This window comes from Chiloscyllium punctatum, chromosome 25 (assembly GCF_047496795.1).
Source record: "Chiloscyllium punctatum isolate Juve2018m chromosome 25, sChiPun1.3, whole genome shotgun sequence".
In the NCBI taxonomy this organism is placed as follows: domain Eukaryota; kingdom Metazoa; phylum Chordata; class Chondrichthyes; order Orectolobiformes; family Hemiscylliidae; genus Chiloscyllium; species Chiloscyllium punctatum.
In genome coordinates, this window is record NC_092763.1 from 10,960,103 (window position 1) to 10,966,423 (window position 6,321).

A 6,321-nucleotide genomic window follows, 5' to 3' on the forward strand; every position below is an offset into this window, starting at 1 on the left:
AGCATGGAAACAGACCCTTCGGTCCAACCTGTCCACACCGACCAAATATCCCAACCCAATCTAGTCCCACCTGCCAGCACCCTGCCCATATCCCTCCAAACCTTTCCTATTCATATACCCATCCAAATGCCTCTTAAATGTTGCAATTGCCTCCACCACATCCTCTGGCAGCTCATTCCATACATGTACCACCCTCTGTGTGAAAAAGTTGCTCCTTAGGTCTCTTTTATATCTTTCCCCTCTCACCCTAAACCTATGCCCTCTAGTTCTGGACTCCCCAATCCCAGGGAAAAGACTTTGTCTCTTTATACTATCCATGTCCCTCATAATTTTGTAAACCTCTATAAGGTCACCCCTCAGCCTCCGACGCTCCAGGGAAAACAGCCCCAGCCTGTTCAGCCTCTCCCTATAGCTCAAATCTTCTAACCCTGGCAACATTCTTGTAAATCTTTTCTGAACCCTTTCAAGTTTCACAACATCTTTCTGATAGGAAGGAAACCAGAATTGCATGCAATATTCCAACAGTGGCCTAACCAATGTCCTGTACAGCCGCAACATGACATCCCAACTCCTGTACTCAATACTCTGACCAATAAAGGAAAGCATATCAAACGCTTTCTTCACTATCCTATCTACCTGCGATTCCACTTTCAAGGAGCTATGAACCTGCACTTCAAGGTCTCTTTGTTCAGCAACATTCCCTAGGACCTTACCATTAAGTGTATAAGTCCTGCTAAGATTTGCTTTCACAAAATGCAGCATCTCGCATTTATCTGAATTAAACTCCATATGCCACTCCTCAGCCCATTGGCCCATCTGGTCCAGATCCTGTTGTAATCTGAGGTAACCCTCTTTGCTGCACACTACATCCCCAATTTTGGTGTAATCTGCAAACTTACTAACTGTACCTCTTATGATCGCATCCAAATCAATTATGTAAATAACAAAAAGTAGAGGACCCAGCACCGATCATTGTAGCACTGGTCACAGGCCTCCAGTCTGAAAAACAACCCTCCACCACCACCCTACCTTTGAGCCAGGTAGAAGGTCTTCTACCTTTGAGCCAGTTCTGTATCCAAATGGCTAGTTCTCCCTGTATTCTATGATATCTAAACTTGCTAATCAGTCTCCCATGGGGAACCTTGTCAAACGCCTTACTGAAGTCCATTTAGATCACACCTACTGCTCTGCCCTCACCAATCTTCTTTGTTACTTCAAAAAACTCAATCAAGTTTGTGAGACATGATTTCCCACGCACAAAGCCATGTTGACTATCCCTAATCAGTCCTTGCCTTTCCAAATACATGTACATCCTGTCCCTCAGGATTCCCTCCAACAACTTGCCCACCACTGAGGTCAGGCTCACCAGTCTATAGTTCCCTGGCTTGTCTTTACCGTCCTTTTTAAACAGTGGCACCACGTTTGCCAACCTCCAGTCTTCTGGCACCTCACCTGTGACTATCGATGATACAAATATCTCAGCAAGAGGCCCAACCATCACTTCTCTAGCTTCCCACTGTGGATTGAATGGTGTTGGCTAAAGGCTGGGTTCTGTGATGCTGAGGACGTCAAATGAAGGCCAAGATGGAACTTCCACCTTCAGGATGAAACTGATTTATTGCATTACAGCCCTGTATTTTGTACTGATATTACTTGGCTCTCCCTTCATTGACATCTTCAATGTTTATGGAGCTTCCTCATCTGATTAAATTTTGATCAATATCGATTGGATGTGACAGGGCTACAGAGCTTTGGTCTGATCTGCTGATTGCAGAAACATTTAGCTTTGCAAATCACAAGCCTCTTCTGCCATTTAACATTGTTACAATTTTGAGGTTTACAAAGGTCATCATACTTTGGAACTATATGTTTAATTTAGGTTAATTGAAGGAGATCATTTGATCTAGCCTGAAACCTGTCTGACAGTAAGCTTGACAATTTGGTTATTACAAATGAAAGGAAGACAAATGAATAGGGTGGCACATGATTAGCACTGCTGCCTCACGATACCAGGGATCCAGGTTCGATTCCAGCTTTGGGTGACTGTCCATGCAAATTTCACAAATTCTCCTTGTGTCTGTGTGAATTTGCTCCTGTTTCCTCCCACACTCCAAAGATGTGCAGGTTAGGTGGATTGGCCATTTAAATTGCTCAGGATGTGCAGGCTAGCCAGAATAGCCATAGGAAATGTAGGCTTACAGAGATAAGGGGGTTGGGTCTGGATGTGATGCTCTTTGGAGGGTCAATGGTGACTCGATGGGCTGAGTAGCCTGCTTCCACACAGTAGGGATTCTATGACTTAGATTAATTTTACTGATAAGAACATGCAAGATATTTTTGCTTGTTGGCAAAAGCAATGGTCTGCCTTTATTGTGAACTTGAATCTCTGAAATTTCTGAAAGGAGTTTTGGGGATCAGACTCCGAAAAGTTGTGTGTAAATTGTCCAATTACTCCTAAGATGGAAGGGGATTGGGGTCAAGAATAGGTAGTTAGTATCTTTATTTAGATATTCAGGTGAATGTGTTTCATATAACCATGGACAAGAGAGAAGAGGAAGCCATTCTTGACATCAGGCTTCTTTACAAATTCATGTACATTGCAGATATACAGCAATTCTATGAAGCTAGCAGAGAGAAAGACTGTATCACTTTGAAAGTTACCACTTTGAGGGCTTTGGGAGGGAATGAAGAGACATATCCTTTGGCTTTCTAAAGATTCCAGGAAATTTATTCTGGCATGGCCAGGAGGAGGAATCATCACTGGTATAGGTTTTAATGCAGATGGTCAATTGAAGAATTTCTTTGAAAACTGAGGAAAGAACCATGCGAATACCATTACTCAGTGAAACTGCGGTACAGGATACGGAGAGCAATTATAGAGGAGGCTCTGAGGAAGAGTCACTGGACCCGAAAGATTATCTCTGACTTCTCTTCACAAATGCTGCCAGACCTGCTGAGCTTTTCCAGCAATTTCTGTTTTTGCTTCAGATTTCCAACATCCAGACTTCTTTCAGTTTTTATTCAGAAATGATAGACTGTTTACTACAAGGTGTATAATTCCATAGGTATGAGACGTGTGCAAAATACAAAGGAATGTTCATCTCTGTTGTTTAAAGTATGAGCTGCATACAAAACAAGTCTTTATTGTAACATTTTTTTACAGTAAACATTTTAAGAAATTTAGTCCAATGACACAGACTGTGCCCAACTTTAAAATAAGCAATTTTAGAAAATATGCAGAAGTGAGACACAAGTTACAAAAAGAAAAATCAAATTTCTCTCCACACAAAGAGGCTAATGAGGTAGAATAGTTTATAACAGAAGAAAAATTGAAATTATTCCTCTGGGAAAATAGTTGATCCAGAACTTACATTTTGGTAAGCTGATATTTATGCTAGTGGTCATCTTATGAATTAGATGCTGTTAGATAGTTGATTGAGTGATAGTAAGCTATGGTTAAGAAAATACTGTCTACACCTGACAATAGTGCAACTAAATGGCCCAAGAGACATACCACTTAAGATTTAAAAAGTTATGGTAACAAAAAAGCGCTCCAAAATAGGAGACATCAACAAGAAGAAAAGTTATGTACTTCACAAAAATTCTCACTTGAATGCATTGATTTCACTTCTGCTCAAGAGATAGAAGTTAAACAGTAGAACCTAAGGAGGGTTCCCTTCAAAAAGGATACCTTAAGTTATATAAAGTGTTAAGGACATTAGATGTTGAATATAGCACCAGGGGCTGCACAGTGGCTCAATGGTTAGTACTGCTGCCTCACAGCACCAGGGACCCAAGTGCGATTCCACCCACTGGCACTGTCTGTGTGGAGTTTGCATGTTCTTTCTGTGTCTGTGTGGGTTTTCTCTGGATGATTTGGTTTCCTCCCCCAGTCCAAAAATGTGCCCATAGTGTCCAGGGATGTGCAGGCTACATGGATTAGCCATGAGAAATGCAGGGTTATAGGGATAGGTGCATTCGGAGGGTCAGTGAGGACTCAATGAGCTGAATTGCCTGCTTCTACACTGTAGGGATTCAATGATTCAAGGAAAGATCGATGATTCATTAGGTTGAAGAAAAATGCTAGCCCTTCTGTCTATGTATCCATACTAAAGCAAGTTGAGAAATAATATGCAGAAATGACAAGAATGTGGACAGTTTTGCAAGTTAGTAAAACAATTGAGCGTACCTTTGTAATAGTTACTGTATCCAAACTTAACAGTACAAGATGAATTTACATGGGCTTTAAATAACTCAAGTGAGGTGGTGGTCAGAGGAATCTACCCTATGTTTATACCTGACAAGAGTGTAACTAAACTATCCAAATATAGAATTTTAATTCAATGTTTATACAGGATTCTGGCAAGTGCCATTGGACAAGAAAATAAGACTGTTTTCTATGTTCATAACTCCAATTAAGACAATTTGTTTCAACAGATTGCCTCAGTCCGTGACCAGTATTTTACAAGATCTTACGGGAGTCATATGCAGATGGATGATGCATGGGGAAAATACTTGAAGAGTATAATCACAAAGTGCAAGCAGTCTTGAAACATTTACAAATGGAGGAGCTCACCCTGAATAATACATGTGAATTCTTCAAAGAATCTATTCAGTTCTTGGGACACATCATCAACAATTGAATGGTGGATCATCAAAATACTGAAGCCATTATTGGGTTCTCCATTCCAAAGTCAGTCTGGGATTTGCAAAGATTCCTAGGGATTCATGCCCATTATGTGCAATGTTTGCTATGCTTGTCAACTATTATAGATCCCCTGGGCCACTCCCTAATGCAAAGCAAGAAGAGCATTGGATATTGCATGACGAGAATACTTGTCAGGAAAGCAAACATTTTTTGACATCAACAGATGGCTCAGTGCACTATAATCTGCCCTTTCTGACCATCATAAAAGCCTGTTATGCATAATGACAGGAATGACCATGTCAGATATTTGTCAGGGGCAATAAGAATGGATCAAAAACTCTAAATAAAGAAGATCCAGTCATCCAAGAACTGCAGACCAGTACAGATTTATACAGTTCATTCTGCCAAAGGGTTCAGATAAAGGAACTGCAAGATCTTTGTCCCATTATAGGTTAATAGTGCACCACTGTGTGGGCTGCACGGTGGCACAGTGGTTAGCACTGCTGCCTCACAGCGCCAGAGACCCGGGTTCAATTCCCGCCTCAGGCGACTCTCTGTGTGGAGTTTGCACATTCTCCCCGTATCTCCCCATTCTCCTCCGGGTGCTCTGGTTTCCTCCCACAGTCCAAAAGATGTGCAGGTCAGGTGAATTGGCCATGCTAAATTGCCCCTAGTGTTAGGTAAGGGGTAAATGTAGATGTAGGGGTAGGGGTATGGGTGGGTTGCACTTCGGCGGGGCAGTGTGGACTTGTTGGGCCAAAGGACCTGTTTCCACACTGTAAGTAATCTAATCTAATCTAATCACTGATTGATTTAGCAGGGAAACTTGACAATTCAAGGGATTCATAGACATCACACTATGAGGAGGAAAATCAGAGTCAACAATCTTCCAACTGGAAAACGACCTGTCTTCCATATTTGAAGAGTAGATGTTTGGAAGAGACTTGGAATTTGAATAATGATAAATGTAGTTATAGACAAGTATTATGATTAAGTAAAGTGCTGAAACTGATAATAAAGAGAAGTATCATAACATTTTTCCACTATGATGAATGTCATGTGGAATTGTGGGCAGAACAGCTTTGGTCCCATCTCTTCACAAACCTAACATTTGGTTCTCTTCAAATTCTTTATTACAATAACTCTCATTTTAATGTAACATATAACTAACTACTAGCATGTAATGAACTATATCTTATTAACGAAAGTAGACTGTTCTATTTAGACCAGGATTTGCTCAAAAACCTTATCAAGTAGTCCCTGTCCTTTTGAACTTTTGAAAGGGGATAGTGGCAATAAAAGTTCATCATGAGCAGTAGCTCAAACAACATGGTGAACTGGCATGCTCGATCCAGCAAACACCTCTTCATGTTTGAATAGATTTGACCTTTTATACCAGTTCTGAATCTTTCTCATTTATTTAAGTGATAGTGCCTCACAGCATGATGGAAAATGTGTTCATTGTGAATATGGGACTTCACAACCACAAGGACTTTATGCTATACATGGGTGCATCTTCAACAGGTAAAGTGATGAAGTTTAGGTCAAGCAAGTGCTCCTATCTCACTGTTGGTTTTCCTACCACTTGCAGCAGCTCTATGTGGACAGACATGTCAAACAAAAACGACAATGTTCGTTTGTAACAACACAGCTAATGTTTCAAGGCAATGCAC

The 6,321-nt window shown here is 40.9% G+C and overlaps 1 long non-coding RNA gene across 1 annotated transcript in view; it reads left to right on the forward strand.

Moving 5' to 3' along the window:
- LOC140495695 (uncharacterized) overlaps nucleotides 1-5,312 on the forward strand; it is a 54,269-nt gene extending 48,957 nt beyond the window's left edge. Inside the window, exon 4 of the long non-coding RNA XR_011964078.1 lies at nucleotides 4,438-5,312. This is a non-coding gene — a long non-coding RNA (uncharacterized lncRNA). The remainder of the gene's footprint in view (nucleotides 1-4,437) is intronic.
- Nucleotides 5,313-6,321: the final 1,009 nt, after the last annotated feature.